The following is a 23,454-nucleotide window of genomic DNA, read 5'->3' on the forward strand; positions in this document are numbered from 1 at the left end:
ACCCCGCTGGCGGCGGGCAGCTTCTGGCTGATCACGCCGCCCTCCGGCTGCTCCTGCGCATGCGCTCGCGGGGGCCGGGCGCGCCTTCCCCCGCTCCCGCCCCCTCCCGGCGCCCTGCACCACCCCACCGTCATCGGCACTGACCTCCGCCCCGCGTCCGGCTGCTCGCTGGACCAGGACAAGCTGGTGTCGGTGATCTCCACTTCCGTGGCCCCTCCCCGAACCCGCTCACCTGCTCGCTGAGAAACCTGGAGGTCAGGGCGGCGCCCAGGAGGCTTCTGTCCTGCTGCTGAGGTCGCGCCCAGCAAGGTCCTCGCGCCTGGAGGGCGGGGCCCAGGGTGGCTTTCCCTAAACTGGGGCAGGGTTGTTGTCTGGAAGCCCCATCCTGCCTCCTAAGGTCTCACCCTACTATGCTGTAGTGAGACCATGGGACCCGCTCTGGGCATCTCCCCTTCACTTTCAGGAAGCCCCTTAACCTCCCAGACTCACCCTGTCCTGCCCTGGTGGATCCTGGGGTGACCAATGCCAGCTTCATGACCCAAGAAGCACGTAGTAGATCACCAGCTGCGCCTGGCCCTTTCTTCAGCCTTCCTAGCAACTTCTTCCCGAGATGCCCACGTCTTTCTTTTCCAAGCCTGCACCTTGCTGCAGCCCTCCCTTTTTTGAGCTTCTGCATTCACTGTGGGCGGCCTTTACCTTAGTCACAGGAGGATCTGAGCAGGGATGAGAGGGATTAAGGTAGGTTTAGGATAAGATTTCCAGTGGTGGTGGTGGGGGCAGATTTCAGGAGGATAAGTTCCCCCTTGGTAGCAAAGTTCCAGGAGTGGTCTTTTTAAATGTGAGTGCTTTTTAGGAGAATATTTTGGCAAGGCTTTTTCAAGTCTATGATGTAAAGATGTTACTGGTATCAGTATGGAAAGTGGCCAGGCTGTTTCCTTTTCCTCCCCCTCTACCACAAACTCAGCTGTCCTCCCCTTCAGAACCAGGCTACAGGAAGATTGGGCTCAGGCGGGTTTGGGACCCAGGGAGATGCTGGGGAAGGGGAGCTCTTCATGGGCGAGCCCTTTCTGTTCCCTTGTGATTTAGGTTCACAGGGCTAGGGGGAGGGGCGTGGGGAACCTGTGCGGCTTGAAGGGACGGGGACAGATGGGCCCCTTTGAGGGAAGGGCATTCTTGGTTCCCTGGGGGCTGTCTCCTCGGAGCAGATCTTCCCCTGCTATGGTGCTTGTCTGTCTCCTGAAGACTGTAAACACTTTGAGGACAACGACAGGGTCCAGCTTCTCGCACTTGAACCAGGGTTTGCTCGTCTGGACTGGCGCATTCTGGAAGCAAATGTGCACCATGTACGAGGCAGGCCCCCTGTGAATGCCACTGACTGCAGAAGAATGAATGATGCAGGGGTGATTCTACCAAGGAGACCGTCAGACCTAGTTTTGCAAAGACTTGGTAGAGGCATGTTTGTAGCATGGTTAGTCAGTGATGACCTCATGCGAAGAGCTGACTCGTTGAAAAGACTCTGATGCTGGGAGGGATTGGGGGCAGGAGGAAAAGGGGATGACAGAGGATGAGATGGCTGGATGGCATCACCGACTCGATGGACGTGAGTCTGAGTGAACTCCGGGAGTTGGTGATGGACAGGGAGGCCTGGCGTGCTGTGATTCATGGTGTCGCAGAGTCGGACATGACTGAGCGACTGAGCTGAACTGAACTGAATCAGAAATAAGCTTCATGGGAGATTTATGAAACCTGTGGAAATTGGGAAGTGTCACTGAAATGGTGGCCAGTGGCAGAATTCTCAGTACAATCCTGGAGCATCCGAGTTTACACAGGACACGATGTGTGTGTGTGGGGAGGGGGTGGGGATGGGAGGTGTTGGTCAGCAGCGTGTTGAGAGCTGTTGGTACCACACCCTGTGGTTTGACCTCGAGATGTGTAGCCTTTGCCATCCGTGCTGCTCTGACTTCAGGGTAAGCATGGCTGCAGGAAGTGCTTCCAGACATGAACCCTGAAGCCAGAACCTGCATGAGAGGTGCCTGTCCCCACCTCCATGTTGGGGGAGGCACCGCACTGAAATACGTGTCCAGATCCCCAGGGAGGAGCCCAGCCGCGGCGGCCCCGTGAGGCTCAGGCTCCTGGCTCGTGTGGACTCCTGCTCCCTGCTGTAGGGATTCCCTGAGAGGATAATGGGGTTTCTTTTAACTACAGATGGACTCTATGCTAATAACTGGAAAATAAGGCATTTGAAAGGAGAATATACGAAAGTAAAACCCTTGTCACCCTATGGAGAGGCCGCTGCCTGTAACATTCTGGCGTGAGCAGTTTTCTGTTTGTACTTCTGCACACACACAGGTTATCAAAGGGGAGGGGGGATAGATTAGGAGTTTGGGATCAACAGATATGCCCTACTGTATAGAACGCAGATAACCAACAAGGACCTACTGTATTATAGCACAGGGACCCCTGCTCAATGTTTGTAACAGTCTACAAGGAAAAAAACCTGAAAAAGAATATATATACATATATAAAAGAATTACTTTGTTATATATCCCAAACTAACGCAACTATACTTTAATGAAAAATAGAGGGTCAGTTTGTGTTTATTATTTTATGAAAACTGTTTCTCACAGTTTAGAATTCTTTACATGTCATTCCAGGCTTTTCCAGACCGACTCATTTGGGAGGGCCTGTATTCACCGTTGGGGTGTGTGTGAAGCCGTCAGTGCGCCCTCAGGCATCACCCTGCAGGTGCTGGCTTTCTCCCTTTCCTCAAGCCTGACATTCGATTCTCAGGAAGTTCCCTTGTTCTTTCTTTACTCCAAAATAAAATGTATGCACAATAAATACTGTTTTTAAATACTGAAATTAAAAAGGAGACAATGTTTTTTTTTTTTCAGAAGAGACAATTTTTTTTTTCAGTTTGAGAATCTTTAATTAGATTGTATCAGTAGCCTTCATGCGGATAACAATTATAATCTCCAGAATAAATATTTTTAAATGCCGCAACTGTTTTTAGTACCTGAAAGTGACCTAAAATAGGCAAAACTGGATAGAAATAAACTGTGTAAGAATGGAGTCATTATAAAAATTTTCCTGTTTAAACTCAGTTTTCAGCTAAGTACAGGGCACCTGCAGCTCCTCATAAGGTCACAGTGTAGGTAAGGAGGAAAGGGAACGCTTGTGCACTGGTGGTGGGAATGTAGCTGGTGCAGCTACTATGGGAAACAGTATGGAAGTTCCTGAACAAATTAAAAAGAGAACTACAGCATGATCCAACATGGAGAAGGAAATGGCAACCCACTCCAGTATTCTTGCCTGGAGAACCCCATGGACAGAGGAGTCTGGCGGGCTACAGTCCAGGGGGTCACAGAGAGTCGGACACGACTGACTGTGAGCACACACAACCCGACACTCTCCCTCCTGGGCCTGTGTGTCCAAAGGGGCTGGATCAGGGTCTGGAGAGACGCCCATCCCTGCGCACACTGGAGTTATATACACATACGTATATATTGTCTGTATACACGTATGATGTGTGTGTGCAGTGTGGAGATACATACACACACGTGCACGTCCACACAAGGATCCTGTTGAGCCCTGTGAAAAGCTGACAGCTGCTGTTTGTGACATTTGGCTGAGTTATTCAGACAGAGAAAGGTAAATACTGTGTGATCTCTTTTGTACGTGGAATCTAAAAAGTCAAACTCAGAAATAGACAGTAGGGTGGCAGTTAACAGGGGCTGGGGGTGGGGGTAAGGTTAAGGAGTTATTGTCAAAGGGTACGAAGTTCCAGTTATAAAATCAACAAGTTCTGCACATCTAATGCACTTCAGAATTATTTTTAAGCGAGGGTGATTATAGCTAATAGTACTCCATTACATTACCAGAGACCAAGTTGCCAACATCTGCTGGATCATAGAAAAAATAAGAGAATTCCAGAAAAACATCTGCTTCATTGACTACGCTAAAGCCTTTGACTGTGTGGGTCACAACAAACTGTGGAAAATTCTTCCAACAAAATGGCACAGATTCCAGTGTTGATGCATTCAGACAAATCGACTCCCAGACAGGGTAAGTAACCCTGTCCAACAAATGAACTAACTCCAACCAGGCTACCCACTCCCACAAGAACTAGCTCCCAAATGAACTGGTTCCAGATGGTGGTGGTGATGGTGGTTTAGTCGCTAAGTCATGTCTGACTCTTGCAACCCTTTCAACTGTAGCCTACCAGGCTCCTCTGTCCATGGGGATTCTCCAGGCAAGAATACTGGAGTGGGTTGCCATTTCCTTCTCCAGGGGATCTTCCTGACCCAGGAATTGAACCCAGGTCTCTTGCATTGCAGGCATATTCTTTACTGACTGAGCTACGAGGGAAGCCCCAACTGGACCAGTTCCCAAATCAGGTAAATAAAATTACCCTTCAAATGAGCTAATTTCAACTAGGGTGAACTTGCTCCTGAGGACTAGTTCCCAACGAACAGGTTCAGGGTAGAGTCCAACAGCGCCTCCCCTCTGCAAATGGGTACCCAACCAAATTGGCTTATCCCCTAAAGGGAAAGACCAGATAGAAGGGGAGAAATGTTCCCAGTGTGCACACCAGAGTGACTTACCCTCCAAACTGAACCTGTTGGCTCTCAACACAAAAGGACGCATAAAACAAGCAAGCTGGCTGGGCCAGCCATCACGCTGGGCAGGCTCACCCTCCAAACACAGCTGAGCCCGTCAGCTCTAGGGGTTGTTGGTTCCTTGTCTCAGCTGCCAAGCACTGGGGGAAGCCAGTGCCGCTTCAGGGAATCTTGAAGGAAAGATTCTCAGGACAACAAATGGTCCTGGGAGCTGCTAGGGTCCTGCCCCAATATTCCCTGATTGGGGCTGGCTAGCCACAAGCAGCAAGGCTCCTGGATGGCTAAGCCAAATTGTTACCTGGTTCAAGCTTGCTCTGCTTGCCGCACGATAGGCCAATGAATCCGAGAGAGGGGGTTGTTGAGGCAAGGAAGAGACTTTACTGGGGAGCTGGCAGACCTGGAAAATGGCAGGCTAGACCTTCAAAATAACCATCTTCCAAACTGGAAAATTCTTAGATGGCAATACCAGACCACCTTACCTGCCTCCTGAGAAACCTGTATGCTGGTCAGGAAGCAACAGTTAGAACCAAACGTGGAATAATGGACTGGTTCAAAATTGGGAAGGGAGTACAATAAGGCTGTATATTGTCACCCTGCTTATTAAACTTATATGCAGAGTATATCATGCAAAATGCCGGACTGGATGAAACACAAGCTGGAATCAAGATTGTGGGGGAGAAATATCAATAAGGTCAGATATGCAGATGATACCACCCTTATTACAGAAAGCAAAGAAGAACTAAAAACTAAAGAACTAAAAAGCCTCTTGATGAAGGTGAAAGAGGAAAGTGAAAAAGCTGGCTTAAAACTCAATATTCAAAAAATGAAGATCATGGCATCGGTACAATCACTTCATGACAAATAGATGGGGAAACATGGAAACAGTTCAGTTCAGTCGCTCAGTCGTGTCCAACTCTTTGTGACCGTGTGGACCGCAGCACACCAGGCTCCCCTGTCCATCGCCAACTCCCAGAGCTTGCTAAGAGTTTGTCCATCTCTTCCAAGTTGTCCATTTTATTGGCAGATACTTGCTCGTAGTAGTCTCTTGTGATCCTTTGCATTTCTGTGTTGTCTGTTGTGACCTCTCCATTTCCATTTCTAATTTTATAGATTTGATTCTTCTTCCTTTTTTGCTTGATGAGTCTGGATAATGGTTAGTCTATTTCATTTATCTTCTCAAAGAACCACCTTCTAGTTTTGTTGAGTTTTGCTATAGTCTTCTTTATTTCGTTTTCATTTATTTCTGCTCTGGTTTTTAGGGTTTCTTTCCTTCTACTGACTGTGGGGTTTTTCTGTCTTTTTTTAGTTGCTTTAGGTGTGAAGTTAGGTTGTTTATTTGGTGTCTCTCTTGTTTCTTGAAGTAGGCTTGTATTGCTGTGAGCCTCCCTCTCAGCACTGCTCTTGCGGAGCCCCACAGGTTTGGGTTGTGTTTTCATTTTCTGTTGTTTCTCTGCACATTTTGTTTCCCTTTTGATTTCTTCTGTGATGTGTTGGTTTTTCAGAAGCATGTTGCTTAGCCTCCACGTTTGTATTTTTAATAGTTTTTTTTCCCCGTAGTTGACATCTAATCTTACTGCATTGCAATTGGAAAAGATGCTTGGAGTGATTTCACTTTTTAAAAATTTACCAAGGCTAGATTTATGGCCCAGGATGTGATCTATCCTGGAGAATGTTCTGTATGTACTTGAGAAAAAGGCGAAATCCATCGCTTTTGGGTGAAATGTCCTGTAGATATCTAATAGGCCTAACTGGCCTGTTGCGTAGTTTAAAGCTTGTGTTTCCTGGCTGACTTTCTGCTTGGCTGGTCTGTCTGTAGGTGTGAGTGGGTAGTGAGGCCCCACACTATTCTTGCGTCGCTGTTAGTTCCCCTTCACACTTGTAGCCTGTGCCTTATGCATTGCGGGCTCCTGTGTTGGGTGCACATGTATTTATAACTATTGTCTCCTTCTTGGACTGACCCTTTGATCATTAGGTAGTGTCCTTCTTTGTCTCTTACCATGGCCTTTATTTCAAAGTCCATTTTTGCCTGATGTGAGTATTGCTACTCCTGCTTTCCTTTGGTCTCCATTTGCATGAAATATCTTTCTCCAGCCCCTCACTTTCAGTCTGTATGTGTCCCTAGGCTTGAGGTGGGTCTCTTGTAGACAGAATATATAGGGGTCTTGTTTTTGTATCCATTAGGCCAGTCTTTGTCTTTTGGTTGGAGCATCTAACCCGTTTGCGTTTAAGGTGATTATTGAGAAGTGTGATCCCATTGCCATTTACTTTATTGTTTTGGGTTCGAGTTTTACACCCTTTCTGTGCTTCCTGTCTAGAGAAGACCCTTTAGCATTTGATGGAGAGCTGGTTTGGTGGTGCTGAATTCTCTCAGCGTTTGCTTGTCTGTAAAGCTTTTGATTTTTCCTTCATATCTGAATGAGCTCCTTGCTCAGTAGAATAATCTTGGTTGTAAGTTTTCTCTTTCATCACTTTGAGTATGTCCTGCCGTTTCCTTCTGGCCTGAGAGTCCCTATTGAAAGATCCCCTTGTGGGGGGTCTGCTGCTTTCAATGTTTGCTCTTTGTGTTTGATCTTCGTTGGTTTGATTAGTATGTGTCTTGGGGTTTCTGCCTTGCGTGTCTGCCTTGGGGTTTATCCTGTTTGGGACTCTCTACTGGCTCTTTCCTTGCCCATTTTAGGGACGTTTTCAGCCATTATTTCCTCGAGTATTTTCTCATGCCCTTTCTTTTTGTTTTCTTCTTCTTGGATACCTATGATTTGAAGCGAAGTGAAGTGAAAGTCGCTCAGTTGTGTCTGACTTTTTATGACCCCATGGAGTCCATGGACTTCTCCAGGCCAGAATACTGGAGTGGGTAGCCTTTCCCTTCTCCAGGGGATCTTCCCAACCCAGGGATTGAACCCAGGTCTCCCACACTGCAGGTGGATTCTTTACAGCTGAGCCACAAGGGAAGCCCAAGAATACCGGAGTGGGTAGCCTATCCCTTCTCCAGCAGATCTTCCCGACCCAGGAACTGAACTGGGGCCTCCTGCACTGCAGGCCAATTCTTCACCAGCTGAGCTGCTAGGGAAGCCCTGATTTTAGTGCTGGGCATTCGGCATCGTCCCAGAGGCCTCTGAGGTTGTCCTCACTTCTTTTAGCTTTTATTTCTTCCCTCTCTGCTTCATTTACTTCCACCGCTCTGCCTTCCCCCTCGCTTATGCTCTCTCTGCCTCAGTTATCCTACTGGTGACTCCCTCCAGAGTGCTTCCAGTCTCAGTTATTGGATCGTTCACTCTTGATTGACTCTGTTTCTGCTAGGTCCCTGTTAAACATCTCTTGCGCCTTCTGAATCCTTGTCTCTAGTCTATTTATCTGTAACTCCGTTTGTTTTCAAGATTTTGGATCATCTTTACTACTGTTACTCTGAATCCTTTTTCAGGTAGACTCCTTATCTCCTCCTCTTGGTTTGGTTTGGTGGGTTTTTGTCATGCTCCTTCATCTGCTGAACATTTCTCTGCCTTTCCATTTTGTTTAGACTGCTGTGTTTAGGGAACCCTTTCTGAGGCTGGAAGTTCATGGTTCCTCTTAATTGTGGAGTCTATTCCCTGTGGGTGGGGTTGGACCAGTGGCTTGCCAAGGTTTCCTGGTTGGGGTAGCTTGCATTTGTGTTCTGGTGGGTGAGCTGGATCTCTTCTCTCTGGAGAGCAATGAAGTGTCCAGTAGGGAGTTTTGGGGTGTCTTTGGGTTTGGTATGGCTTTGGGCAACCTGTCTTTTAATGTTTGGGACTGTGTTCCCATTTTGCTTGAGAATTAGCGTGATGTGTTTCGCGCTGGAACTTGTTGGCTTTGGGGTGGGTCTTGGTTTCAGTGTAGGTATGGAGATTTTTGGGCGAGCTCCTGTCTGTTAATGTTTCCTGGAGTCTGGAGTTTTCTGATGTTCTAAAGTTCCGGAATTAAACCTCCTGCCTCTGGCTTTCAGTCCTTCTCTTACAGTTGCCTCAAGACTTCTTTCAAAGAGATTGGGCTGCCTTTCTGGGTGCCTGGTGTCCTCCACCAGCATTCAGAAGCTGTCTTATAAAAGTCGTTCATGGTTCAGCTGATCTTTTGATGAGTTTGTGGGGGAGAAAGTGGTCTCTCTGTCCTATTCCTTTTCATTTTTGGACCGCCCTTCCCACTGTCATTTTTTAAAATAGCATGTTGTTGACTTTCTATGCCTCTGTGTTGTTACCACTTTTAATATAACTGACTTCTAGCTTCATGCCGTTGTGTGTAGAAAAGATGTTTGCTATAATTTCTGTCTTTTAAAACGTATCCTCCTATTCCATCATCTTGATCTCCCTGCACCACTATTAAAGTTCTGTCGCTTTGTCTAACATGGTTTGAACCTCTTTTGTTAGGTGCATGTTAAGAATAGTTGTGTCTTCTTGGAGAAACAACCCAACTGTATTGTGGAGCGCCCTTTATACCTGATATCTTTCCTTGCCCTGAGGTCTACTATCTGAAATTGATATGGTTACTCCTGCTTGTCTCGATTAGTGTTAGCATGGTATATACGTCTCCATCCACATACTTTAAAAAAAAAACTTTTTTTTAAAAAATTGAAGTTAATTTACAATGCTGTGTTAGTTTCAGGTGTATAGAAAAGTACAGGCCACTCACAGCGCAGGTCACAGCACAGGTCACCCACAGCACAGGTCACCCACAGCACAGGTCACCCACAGCACAGGTCACCCACAGCACAGGTCACCCACAGCACAGGTCACCCACAGCACAGGTCACCCACAGCACAGGTCACCCACAGCACAGGTCACCCACAGCGTAGGTCACCCACAGCACAGGTCACCCACAGCACAGGTCACCCACAGCACAGGTCACCCACAGCACAGGTCACCCACAGCGTAGGTCACCCACAGCACAGGTCACCCATAACGTAGGTCACCCACAGTGCAGGTCACCCACGTTTCAGGTCACCTAGAGTGCAGGTCAGCCACAGTGTAGGTCACTCACAGTGCAGGTCAGCCATGGTGCAGGTCAGCCGAGGTGAGGTCACCACAGGTCAGCTGTGGCCCTGCAGTTGGTACTTCCTGTATGTCTACTTGTTGTTGCTACAACTTGGGGGAAACTTGGAAACATCACTCTCAGTGGGAGAAGCCAGATTGAAAATGCATGATTCCTGATAGAAAATGTCCAGAGTGTGTACATGCAGAGCGGTGGTGGGCAGGCGCCGTGGAGCGGAATGTGCAGCCCCTGCTGGAGAGTTACGGCGTTCCCACTGCAAAGCTGGGAAAGTCCCGAACTAGACAGTGGTGACTGTGAAATGTGGTAAGAGTACTTAGTGCCACTGAATTGTGCACTTTGAATGGTTAAAGTAGTCAGCATTGTGTCATGGTGTTTTACCACAAAAAAATGTAAACTGCTGGGGAGAAAAAATCAACTCATACCTCTTGAATAGATACAATTTTTTTATGTCTCAATTATAACTCAGCAAAGATGAGAAAATGCAAATACAATGTCGAAAAAAGGACAGGAGGGGGCTCAGTGGTGGGAAGTCCGACTGCCAACGTAGGAGGCGCAGATTTGGTCCCTGATCCGGGAAGATCTCGCATGCCATGAGCTACTACACCCATGCGCCCCAGTATTGAGCCCGTGCTCTGGAGCCGGGGAGCCGTGACTGCTGGAGCGCACGCGCCCGAGAGCCCCCGCTCCGCAGCGACAGGAGCCGGCACCACGAGGAGCCCTCTCGCCACAAGCAGAGAGTAGCCCCACTTGCCATGGCCGGGGAAGAGCCTGTGCGGCAAGGAGGAGCCGGCAGGGCCAAAGGTAAATTAATAAACAATTTTTAAGAAGAGACTAGAACTTGGCGCACAGCAGGTGGTCAGACTGGCTTGGCCGCCACTTGGCTGCTATTTTATTGCTGTTGTTGGTCTGCCCTACAAAACCCCACCTGCCGCCCAGACTCGTGCCTTCCTTCCCACTCCCTCCTTGGAGCCTGGGTTAGCCCCAGGGACCACCAGCAGGTCCTGACTCTGCCTGTAGCACAGCCTCTCTAACTGCAGGTCTGAAGGATCAGAAGTGCTGGTCCCAGACAGGACTGTTCTGTTCTGGCACAGACAGGTCTGTGATTGGGTAACACCCTCTTTTTTGCACCTGTGTCTTCATCACAGAGGAAGGTTTGGCTCCATCACTGATGGGAAGCTATTCAGCTCTGTGTTTCCACGATGAACCAGTGGTCAAGGGTGTGAACCTGGGGTCTGTCCTCTGGAAACGTCTCCCGCAACGGCCTCTTTGGGAGGATGTCAGTTTCTTCCCTGCCTTACTTTGAGGAAAATGACAGCTCCTGTCCAAGTGTGCCTCTTTCCTTGGATTCAATTTGCTCCATGCTGAGCTGAAGCCTGGAGAGAGAGCTGAGGCTGCCTCCCTCGACCGCAGGGCCATGCCTGAGCCCTGGGGTCCTCTGTAGGCCATCAGCAGTTCAGAGGCCCCTGGGACTTCTGAAGTCTTCTGAGTGGCCGTCTTTGAGGCTGGGTCCCAGAGGCCCCTGGGGCTTCTGAAGTCTTCTGAGTGGCCGTCTTTGAGGCTGGGTCCCAGAGGCCCCTGGGGCTTCTGAAGTCTTCTGAGTGGCCGTCTTTGAGGCTGGGCCCCAGAGGCCCCTGGGGCTTCTGAAGTCTTCTGAGTGGCCGTCTTTGAGGCTGGGTCCCAGTGGGTCAGCACCTCCAGCTGCCACGGCACACAGCAGAGCTGCATGTGTTTAGACCAGGCTGCTCTTGCTGTGGCGGCCTTTGTGAATCCGCAGCTCTGCATCGGGTCAAGACTCAGAAAACACCTGCTCAAGATGGATGTTGTGTCCTCTGTGACTCCCTGGGCAGTTTAAAGTTCATCTGCAGGCTTGAAAAGAGGCTTCAGTTTGTATAGTGTTTTAAAAATAGTGCTCTGTATCTACTCCTGATCATGAGCCTTTTCTCTTGCTACTGTGAAAGAGATTGGCTTTATGAAATTAGTGTAGGGAAAATGACTAAGCTCAAGAAAACTTTTATATATACTGAGCAGTTCTGTTTTTTTCTGAGCAGCAAGAAGTGAGCAGGGAAGGAAAGGGGGATGAGGATGTGGGGGCCAAGGCCACCTCCCGGCTCTGCAACCCAGACAGCCAGGGTGGGGGACCGGCTGGGGGAAGTGCTGGGCTCTGAGGCACTGATGCTCATGTTCTTGCCGCCGTCCCAGGGGACACTGCTGCACAAAGGCTGGGATGCCGGGGCAGCACAGCTCTCCTCCACAGTGGACGCTGCTTATGCCTTTCACATTTCTGACCTAACAGGAGACGTTGTTCCCACTCCCTTCTGGACAGTGCACCTTCTGTGAGGTCTCAGTGGGAGTGTGGTCATGGGATTAGCATCTGCTGGCATATTTGCAGTGACCTGATGCGTCTCAGGGTCCAGTGGCCTGAATGCTGCCTTTTTGGCTTGGTGGAGCAACATGAACCTGGGCTGCGATCCAGGCTGTAAGAGAGTTTGGCCTGGATGTGAGGGGACAGGCTTTCCAGTGTGTTCACGGATTTCTGCTCTTTGAGAGAGCATGTCTGTCTGACAGACCATCATTTTGCTGAGTTGCTAAAAACCAGCTGAAGGCACAGGTTCCACGCAGGCTCAGCCCCGGCCCAGTGCAGAGCGGAGCGGGGGCTGCCGTACCCTCCAGGGCCGCCAGCCTTCCTCTGCCGTCACCCCTGTCCGCGCTGCGTGCCCCTGGCGCCCGGGCCCTCGCCTCTGTCCGCGCTGCGTGCCCCTGGCGCCCGGGCCCTCGCCTCTGTCCACGCTGCATGCCCCTGGCGCCCGGGCCCTCGCCTCTGTCTGCGCTGCGTGCCCCTGGCGCCTGGGCCCTCGCCTCTGTCTGCGCTGCGTGCCCCTGGCGCCTGGGCCCTCGCCTCTGTCCGCGCTGTCTTCCCCTGGCGCCTGAGCTCTATACCTCTCTGGCCCCAGATGCTCACAGCTCTGGAAGCAGCTTGCTCTGTGATCTTCTCACTCCTGAGAGGGCTGGACATCAGGTCTCCTGGCCAGAATGATGTGTTTAGTGATTGCATAGAACTAAGTCATTAGCAGAAACTATTCAGAAGCTGGAGCCTCTTCCCCAGGCTTGCTGGCCATCTTTCCCACGGTGAGGGTCTCTGAGGCCTTGTGTGAAGCAAAGATGCCAGGGCTACTCACACCTGACACCTAGGCAGAGACAGTTTCCTTGAGCTGCTTGAACTACCCTTGAGTGTGCTTGGGGAAGGCATGCACTCTGCTTTGAGGCTCTAAAGTCATAACTAGAATAGTGACAATAATACTTGTCACTCATCTGCGATGGAAACTCCTAGAAAGTGCTTCACATATCGGCTTAACCCACTAGCCCCTGCCTGGGGGCATCTGTGGTTCTCAGTGGCCTTTCCTGTAAGCTGATCTGGGCTTGGGGTGGAAGAAACAGATTCTCTCACTCAGTAATAAATAACACTGTGATCTATTCTGGAACAGTAGCATTGCTTTCTTGGGAAAAATTTGCTGGTTGTCTGGAAAGGGTCAGTGTGTCTGTAGAGACACACAGTATGCCTGAGGCAGGCAAGCCTGTTCCAGGCCCAGTTAAGAGACTCTATAAGCCTTAATAATTGTGTGTCTTTCTGAAGTGCTCAGAGGTGCACAGCCTTCAGCAAACCAAGGCTTCTGCACTTGTCATTCACAGGCCCCTTCTTGAAATGTTTCTCTGTGTCTTCTTTCATGAACAGCAAACAAGACTAAGGAAGCTGAAGTTCACCTGCAGTCGTGCTTCTTTCTGAAATGTCAGCACAGGGTCAGCCAGGGTGAGGGCTGTGAGCAAGGTCATCTCTGCAGAGTGGACCCAAGAACCTACCAGTGTCCATGAGTCCACCCTTCCCCAGCCTGGAGGCATCATTCTGGGGGCGGGTATCCAGTGGGGCAGACACGGCAGTGTTGTGCTTGAGGAAAACACTTTCCTCTGTGCCTCTTGCGTTTGCCTTGGGCTTTGACTATGAGCTCCTGCCTGCTCAGGGGTTGTCTGAATCACCTTTGACCCGTCTCTGTGAGTGCTCCTGCCTGGACCTCTCAGCCTACACCTCGGTTCTGCCCCCTTTGGTACTAGACTCTCCTTCTTGACTCTGAGCCCTGGCCTCCTGTCCTCCCCTGGAATCAGCCCCGCCCACCTAAGCAGATCGTCTTCCCTAAGTCTGGACTGCATATCAGGGTGTGGTGCTCACTGAGGTGGAAGCCCACATTTGGGGTCAGGCAAACAGGATGGGATGTTGAGAGGAGGGGTGAGGCTGGACACCGTGGCCAGGATGGAACACAGGGATGTTGACCTCCTGAAGGACTCTAGCAGGCCCCCATACAGCCAGGTTTGCACTTTGGCAGTCTTTCTGCTGTGAAGGCGGTGAGGGCACGTGGGAAGATATGAGCTCTGTCCAGTGCAGTGGCAGCAGATGGACAGAGCTGCTGCCCGTTTCTCTGAGAGGAGCATCTTAGTTGATGGTGCCTGAGTATAATGTGACTTCAGTTCAGTTCAGTTTAGTTGCTCAGTTGAGTCCAACTGTTTGCGACCCCATGAACTGCAGCATACCAGGCCTCCCTGTCCATCACCAACCCCTGGACTTCACTCAGACTCACGTCCATCAGTCCGTGATGCCATCCAGCCATCTCATCCTCGGTCGTCCCCTTCTCTTCCTGCCCCCAATCCCTCCTAGCATTAGAGTCTTTTTCAATAAGTCAACTCTTGGCATGAGGTGGCCAAAGTACTGGAGTTTCAGCTTTAGCATCATTCCCTCCAAAGAAATCCCAGGGCTGAGCTCCTTCAGAATGGACTGGTTGGATCTCCTTGCAGTCCAAGGGACTCTCAAGAGTCTTCTCCAACACCACAGTTCAAAAACATCAATTCTTCGGTGCTCAGCCTTCTTCACAGTCCAACTCTCACATCCATACATGACCACAGGAAAAACCATAGCCTTGACTAGACAGACCTTAGTCGGCAAAGTAATGTCTCTGCTTTTGAATATACTATCTAGGTTGGTCATAACTTTTCTTCCAAGCAGTAAGCGTATTTTAATTTCATGGCTGCAGTCACCATCTGCAGTGATTTTGGAGCCCAAAAAATAAAGTCTGACACTGTTTCCACTGTTTCCCATCTATTTCCCATGAAGTGATGGGACCGGATGCCATGATCTTCGTTTTCTGAATGTTGAGCTTTAAGCCAACTTTTTCACTCTCCTCTTTCACTTTCGTCAAGAGGCTTTTTAATTCCTCTTCACTTTCTGCCATAAGGGTGGTGTCATCTGCATATCTGAGGTTATTGATATTTCTCCTGGCAATCTTGATTCCAGCTTGTGTTTCTTCCAGTCCAGCGTTTCTCATGACGTACTTTGCATAGAAGGGTGACAATAAGCAGGGTGACAATATACAGCCTTGATGTACTCCAGATTTCTCAAGAGGCAGGTCAGGTGGTCTGGTATTCCCATCTCTTTCAGAATTTTCCACAGTTTATTGTGATCCACACAGTCAAAGGCTTTGGCATAGTCAATAAAGCAGAAATAGATGTTTTTCTGGAACTCTCTTGCTTTTTCCATGATCCAGTGGATGCTGGCAATTTGATCTCTGGTTCCTCTGCCTTTTCTAAAACCAGCTTGAACATCAGGAAGTTCATGGTTCGTGTATTGCTGAAGCCTGGCTTGGAGAATTTTGAGCATTACTTTACTAGCGTGTGAGATGAGTGCAATTGTGTGGTAGTTTGAGCATTCTTTGGCATTGCCTTTCTTTGGGATTGGAATGAAAACTGACCTTTTCCAGTCCTGTGGCCACTGCTGAGTTTTCCAAATTTGCTGGCATATTGATTGCAGCACTTTCACAGCATCATCTTTCAGGATTTGAAACAGCTCAACTGGAATTCCATCACCTCCACTAGCTTTGTTCGTAGCGATGGTTTCTAAGGCCTGCCTGACTTCACATTCCAAGATGTCTGCTTCTAGATGAGTGATCACACCATCATGGTTATCTGGGTCGTGAAGATCTTTTTTGCACAGTTCTTCTGTGTGAGATGCCCCCTCTGGTCCTGCTCTTCTCCTCCGCCCATGTGAATGACATCATGGCAATTGTGACTTCTTCTTTGCTGTGCTGAGTCTCCTGCTCACCATGGCGTCCTATGGCTCCGTCATCTGCACCGTCCTGAGGTCTGTGCAGCTGAGGGGAAGTGGTGCGCCTCCCCCGCCTGCTTGTCCCACCTTGTCACGGTGACCATGCCCTACTCCACCATCGCCTACACCGACCTGAGCGCTTGCTCCAGCTGCTCCCAGGGACTGGCAAGGTGATGGCCGTGCTTTATTCCACTGTGAGCCCCAGCTTGACCCCTCTCATCTGCACCCTGAGGAACAAGGATGTCAAGGCAGCCCTCACAAAGGTCCTTACATTTTCAGCAGAAAAACTGTAAACTCAGTGTCTAAAAGTATCCAGTGCCGGCTCAAGGGAGCTGGAAATGTCAAGTTACCATAACCTAGAATGTACTCTTTAGGGGGCGTCTTCTATTGGGAACAAAGACTAAATTCATTGACACCCAGTACCTTCCATTTAGAAACATGTGCTCTGGACATTCTTGAATTCAAACCAACAGAAATAGAGCCCCTTGAAACCCCTTTGACATTACGCAAAGGTAGAGTTTAAATACATAGATTTTGCATTAACTCCTGGCAATAAGTTGTGTGCCTTGTGAAAATACAGGTAAAGGACAAAATGCGTCACAAACACGACGCTGTGCAGGGACCGCCTCCAGACCCAGCTCCCAGCACTGCCAAGCCCAGGGTACAGCGCGGCTCACAGAGACGCTTTCTGCAGACGCCAAACTGGCGTGTGGGCTGACGGAGATGCAGCAGTGTGTCTGGGCGCCCAGGGCACATGGGTGCAGGGTGGAGGCGGAGGCATGCAGCCGGCCAGAGGAGCTCAGAGAAGGGCTGGGGCATTGCAGAGCGGGGTCAGAGGTGCCTGAGGCGTGCAGGTGAAGCAGGGGCCTGGCTGCAGAATGTAGATCTTAAGGGCTCTCGATGGCTGAATGCTCCTTGCAGAACGTGATTAGTGTGACAGGACCTTGAGGAAGTTTAAGGGGCTCTGCAGAATGTGCTCCCCCCGTCTTGGGTGTCTTCCATGGGAATTCTTTCTGCTGATAGCTAGCGTGGCCTGTGTGCTCTCCTGCCCCGCAACATGCTGCTCATGAGAGGCAGGGGTGCCGCCAGGCGAGGCCGGCGCCGCGACCCGTCGGCTTTCTCTGAGCTGAGCTCCTTCCTCCCTTGGTGCCTCTAGGAGCGCCCACTTGTGCTCATTCACTGGATGTTTCAGTGCAAACTCTGTGCGGACTTTAAAGCCCAATTCAGTTCAGTTCGGTTGCTCAGTTGTGTCTGACTTTTTGCGACCTCATGGACTGCAGCACTCCAGGCCTCCCTGTCCATCACCAATTCCCAGAGCTTGCTCAAACTCATGTCCATTGAGTCCGTGATGCCATCCAGCCATCTCATCCTCTGTCGTCCCCTTCTCCTGCCTTCAGTTATTGCCCAGCATCAGGGTCTTTTCCAATGAGTCAGCTCTTTGCATCAGATGGCCAAAGTATTGGAGTTGCAGCTTCAGCAACAGTCCTTCCAGTGAATATTCAGGACTGATTTGCTTTAGGATTGACTGGTTTGATTTCCTTGCAGTCCAAGGAAGGGACTCTCAAGAGTCTTCTCCAACACCACAGTTCAAAAGCATCAATTCTTCGGCACTCAGATTTCTTTATGGTCCAACTCTCGCATCCATGCATGACTACTGGAAAAACCATAGCCTTGACTAGACAGACCTTTATCAGCAAAGTAATATCTTTGCTTTTTAATATCCTGTCTATGTTTGTCATAGCTTTTCTTCCAAGGAGCAAGAGTCTTTTAATTGCACGGCTGCAGCCACCATCTGCAGTGATTTTGGAACCCCCAAAATAAAGTCCGTCACTCTTTCCACTGTTTCTCCATCTATTTGCCATGAAGTGAAGGGACCAGATGTCATGATCTTAGTTTTATGAATGTTGAGTTTTAAGTCAGCTTTTTCACTCTCCTCTTTCATTTTCATCAAGAGGTTCTTCAGTTCCTCTTCACTTTCTGCCATGAGGGTGGTGTCATCTGCATATCTGAGGTTATTGATATTTTTTCTAGCAATCTTGATTCCAGCTTGTGTTTCATCCAAACTGGCATTTCATATGATATATTCTGCGTAGAAGTTAAATAAGCAGGGTGACAATAGACAGCCTTGATGTCCTCCTTTCCTGATTTGGAATGAGTCCATTGTTCTGTGTCCATTTCTAACTGTTGCTTCCTGACCTGCATACATGTTTCTCAGGAGGCAGATCAAGTGGTCTGGTATTCCCATCTCTTGAAGAATTTTCCGCAGCTTGTTGTGATCCACACAGTCAAAGGCTTTCGGTTCAGTTCAGTTCAATCACTCAGTCGTGTCCGACTATTTGCGACCCCATGGACTGTAGCACATCAGGCTTCCCCGTCCATCACCAGTTCCTGGAGCTTGCTCACACTCACGTCCATCAAGTCAGTGATGCCACCCAACCATCTCACCCTCTGTCGTCCCCTTCTCCTCCTGCCTTCAATCTTGCCCAGCATCAGGGTCTTTTCCAGTGAGTCAGTTCTTCACATCAGGTGGCCAGAGGACTGGAGCTTCAGTTTCAGCATTAGTCATTCCAATGAACATTCAGGGTTGATTTCCTTTAAGGTTGACTGGTTTGATCTTGCAGCCCAAGGGACTCTCAAGAGTCTTCTCTAACACCACAGTTTAAAAGCATCAGTTCTTCAGCGCTCAGCTTTCTTTATGGTCCAACTCTCACATCCGTGCACGACTACTGGAAAAACCATAGCTTTGACTAGATGGACCTTTGTCAGAAAGTAATGTCTCTGCCTTTTAATATACCGTCTAAGTTTGTCATAGCTTTTCTTCCAGGGAGCAACAGTCTTTAGATTTGGCACAATCAAAGGCTTTGGTGTCGTCAGTAAAGCAGAAGGGGAAGAAGTGAAAGCAGCTCCGCTGTGTCTGACTCTTTGCGACCCTGTGCACTGAAGCCCGCCAGGCCCCTCTGTACCTGGGATTCTCCAGGCAAGAATACTGGAATGGGTTGCCATTTCTTTCTCCACAATAAAGCAGAAGTAGATGTTTATCTGGAACTCTCTTGATTTTTCTATTATCCAATGGATGTTGGCAATTTGATCTCTGGTTCCTCTGCCTTTTCTAAATCCAGCTTGTACATCTGTAATTTCTTGGTTCATATACTGTTGAAGCCTCACTTGGAGAATTTTGAGCATTACTTTGCTAGTGTGTGAGATGAGTGTGATTGTGTGCTAGTTTGAACATTCTTTGGCATTGCCTTTCTTTGGGGCTGGAATGAAAACTGACTTTTCCAATCCTGTGGCCACTGCTGAGTTTTCCAGATTTGCTGGCGTGTTGAGGGCAGCACTCTCACAGCAGCTGGTTTATGCATTCAGAATAGCAAAGTACTAACCATTATGGAGACTGGCTGGTAGGTAAACAGGATTTATTCTACTGCTTTTCCCACTTCTTGTTTGAAGGTTTTGCCAATTAAAAAAGAATGTAAAGGAATTACCCGAGATACAGCAGTATCATCTAAAGAGTGCCATGCCTTTGATGCAAAAGAAAGGAATATAGAGCCCTGAGTACTACAGAGAGACCCAGTGAGAGAGCACTCAATAAAACCATGAGATTTAATGGAGCTTAACCATAGGGTTAATTTCTAAGACAATTAAAATCCGAGTAAAGGTGATATATGTAAAATCAGACTGCAACAGTCTGGAAGAAGTGGGGAAGAATGAAATGGCAAGATATGTATAGACAATGTTTGCAGGGGCTTTAGGCCACCAAAGGAAAGAGGAATTTGATTGGGAGTACAGTTGCATTGCAATGATAAATAACTAAATGCCATAGTGAGTGCCACCAAGTCAATCACATATTTATAAAAGTCACTATATCTTCAAAAGTATTATTACATGGAGAAGACACTAGTGTAGCAATCAGATTCTGAACTCAAATTTCAGACAATAACTGTAGCAGCATATGCATTGGTAGGGGAAAAAAAGCGATTTTCTGAGTTTAGAGCTGTGATAATATGATAGAGATACTTTGTATGTCCTCTGTCATACAGACTGGAGCCTTTGGAGGCACTTACAGCTCAGAGCTGTGGGCCCTGGAACTCATCCTCATACTTGACTTTTTCCCTTAAACTTGCCTCAAACTTATTCACTAGATGTTTCATGCTTGTTCAACTTTCTAACAATTCAATTCAGCTAACATCTGGAGACAGTTAATAGTAGGGCATGTGGGCTAAGACAGCATCAGCTTTCCCTGCGGCCTGACAAATAGATGGCTCCCTTGCAGTAACCGGAGGCAGGCCGCCACTCCAGTCTGCGCTGCGTCTTGTGTCCCGTTTCTGGCTTGAGGGTTTCCTCTGACCCTCTGCTCATTTAAGTTGTCATTTAAAGGACTGGACCCTTGATACACACTGTAATATGGATGGATCTCAAAATAGTTTTGGTAAGAGAAACAAGAAGACCAAAAAAGAACACGTACTGTTTTGTTCCACTTTTATAAAACTTTGAAGAACAAATGTATCTGTGGTGATGAAGAGCACAGAAGTGGTTCCCCTGGAAGGGAAGGTGGGGCTTGGGGTGGAAGAAAGATACAACAAAGAGCAATGAGGAACTTTGGGGGACAGAGGGGTTCATTAACTGACTATGGTTTAGGAATAGATTTATGTCAAAACTTACAAATTGACATAAAATTTGTGCAATTTATTCTGTGTAAATTATGGTTCAATAGACTGTTTCAAAAACAAATTTTGGACCTTAAACTAAGATTGAAATTGTAAATTCATAACATTTCTGGAAGTAAGGATAGAAGAAAATTTCCATACCTAGGACATATTTCTCAAAGCCTCAAAAGCGCTAATTATAAAAGAAAACAGTTCAGTTCAGTCGCTCAGTCGTGTCTGACTCTTTGTGACCTCACGGACTGCAGAACTCCAGGCTTCCTTGTCCATCACCAGCTCTTGGAGCTTGCTCAAACTCATGTCCATGGAGTTGGTGATGCTACCCAACCATCTCATCCTCTGTCGTCCCCTTCTCCTCCTGCCTTCAATCTTGCCCAGCGACAGGGTATTTTCCCAATGAGTCATTCTTAGCATCAGGTGGCCAAAGGATTGGAGTTTCAGCTTCAGCACCAGTCCTTCCAATGAGTATTCAGGACTGATTTGCTTTAGGATTGACTGATTTGATCTCCTTGCAGTCCAAGGGACTCTCAAGAGTCTTCTCCAACACCACAGTTCAGAAGCATCAATTCTCCAGCACTCAGCCTTCTTTATGGTCCACATCCACGCATGACTACTGGGAAAACCATAGCTGTGACTAGATGGACCTTTGTCAGCAAGTAGTGTCATAAAAAGGACAGAACTATTAAAAGAAAACAGATCAAAGCTAAATTAGAGTTCATCAAACACAAAGACTTTTGCTGTTTGGAAGAAGTTTTTAAGAAAATGAAAAGGCAAGGCATAGAGTTGAAGAAACAGATTGTATGTCTATATACAGAACTGTGACACTTTTTCATAGTCCATATTTGACAAAGGTCTTCTTTCCTGAGACCATAAAAGCCTTCTGCGTTTCAATAATAAGGCAAGCCCCGCTATGCCTACAGAAAAATAACATTTGTACAGACACTTCCTAGAATCATATATATATATATATATATATATATATATAGTCAATAAGAACAAGAAAAGTGCTTGTCATCCTTATTTGTCAGAGAAAGGCAAAGGGTTCTAGAATGGGGCAGTCAGTTTGGAAGACAATTTAGGAGCTCACTGCCTTATGACCCAGCAACTTTTTTCTAAGTGTGCACTCAAGGTAAATAAAAACATATATTTGCACGAATAAAAAGACTGCCTAAAAACATTCATAGCTACTGTTCATATAAGGTTTAAAACTAGAGGCAATACAATGTTTATCAATAGGAAAATAGATTTTTTTGGAAAATCATTGTTTGTCCATACCATGAAATACTACTGTCAAGAAATATGAATACACTTCTAACACTTCAAAAAACATGGATAAACCTCACAGATGCTTTATTCATTCTTTCAAAGCTGGAGGTAGCACGTGATCCCGTTTATGGGAAATCCTAGGAGAAGTAAATAGAATTAGTAAATTCTGTTTATTAGTAGAATTTGATGTGGATGCAGTGGTGCTGGGGCAGGAAGCCAGGGGCTGCGGGTGGAACAGAAGCTGAGGAGAAGACAACCCCAGGAATGTCGCGGCTGCTCTCTCTCAAGCGCAGTGGTGGTGACGTGTGCATGAAACCTTCAGAATGAAAGCCTGTGACTTTTAGTGACAATTGCAGTTCACCTTTGAGCAACATGGATTTGACCTGTGTGGGCCAGTGGCACCCAGACATTTTTTCAGTAGTGAATATTACAGTCCTTACTAATGATCCATGGTTGGTTGAACCCACAGATGCTGATACGGAGGCTGACTGTATTCAGAGTAACTCCCACAGGGTTCCTGGACCAACTGTGTATCTCAGTAAGGTGGATCCAAAATCTTCACTTAAGCACCACTCAATGGCTCACTTTAAGGTGGTTGTTTTAAGTTGCGGGAATTTCATCTCAATAAATGGTTTAAGTTAAAAATAAATGAAAAAGGAATAAAATCCTCACTAAATGGAAGGAATGATGAATAATGTGTAAATTTAATCAGAACACAATCATGCTGAAGGCATAATGGAGGAAACTGAAGTGCTGAAGGGACATTCTTTCAGGGAACTTTGGCAGTTTGTTAACTTGCTTATGTAGGAAGGGCAGTTGTATACATGAAACACGCAGAAATCCTCTGGGGATAGACCCACACTCTCATGAATGAGTGTGACTGAGGTATTATTAGTAGGAGGCCCAATTAAAACAAAGAGCCTCAGCCGAGTCGGTCTGAACAGGCGCCTCCTCGCGGGCCAGTGTGGGCTTGCGACGCCAACCTGTTGCAGGTGGGTGTGGGGAGCGGAGGGCCAGAGGGACGGTCCTCGTGGAAGGGCTGTGCTTGCGCTTATGGAGGGAGGCTCTGGCTGCCTACGTCTCTCCTCAACACCTATTTGGTAGGAAGCTTTGGTCAGGAACCCTCGAGCCACATTTAATTGTCCCTGAGAGCTTTCTCTTCCACGTTGCCTCCCCAGGGTCCCCAGGATAAACACCTGCCTTGATCGTGGAAACACGGAGATTTGCTTGAAGGCCAGTCAAGCCTCAGCCCAGAGGTGCAGTCAGGAGGACACTGCGGACTGACTTCTCGCAGGACAGAGTCCCTGCTCTTTCTTACTGACAACGTGCGGACTGTGGCGCCGCTGTCCAGAGCACCCACTGAGGCCACCGGGAGCCAACAGAGGGGAGGCAAGCATGGCGGTTCTCTCATGCGTTAGTAAGAGAAGAGATATTTACTTCTCACTGCAAATGGAGTTTTGTCACAGTTCTTGGAACTCAGTGTGGAATTCTGGCACTGTATTCTAAGTGAACTAACACTTCTTCAAGTTTTTTGGGGAAATTACTGATCAAAGATAAGAATATGGTAGAAAAGTTTGGTTTTATGTTCTATTATATAAAAGAATAATATCAATCCTTTTTAAATGGCCATTTTCATTCATACAAGTTATTTTTACCCATGTTCAAAACCTGGTTTTCTTACTGATCTGTAATGCAATAAATCTACTTTTGAAATGAGACAAACTTTGAAGAATCTAATATCCCAATCCATGACTAGGCAAGACTTAGG

The 23,454-nt window shown here is 47.8% G+C and overlaps 1 long non-coding RNA gene across 1 annotated transcript; it reads left to right on the plus strand.

Annotated features, from left to right (window-relative positions):
- The first annotated feature begins 88 nt into the window (after positions 1-88).
- LOC132658438 (uncharacterized) lies at positions 89-23,402 on the plus strand. Its single transcript, XR_009598089.1, has 3 exons — positions 89-4,065; positions 4,338-4,397; positions 22,865-23,402. It is a non-coding gene; the product is annotated as an uncharacterized LOC132658438 (long non-coding RNA).
- Positions 23,403-23,454: the final 52 nt, after the last annotated feature.

Source organism: Ovis aries, chromosome 22 (assembly GCF_016772045.2).
Source record: "Ovis aries strain OAR_USU_Benz2616 breed Rambouillet chromosome 22, ARS-UI_Ramb_v3.0, whole genome shotgun sequence".
In the NCBI taxonomy this organism is placed as follows: domain Eukaryota; kingdom Metazoa; phylum Chordata; class Mammalia; order Artiodactyla; family Bovidae; genus Ovis; species Ovis aries.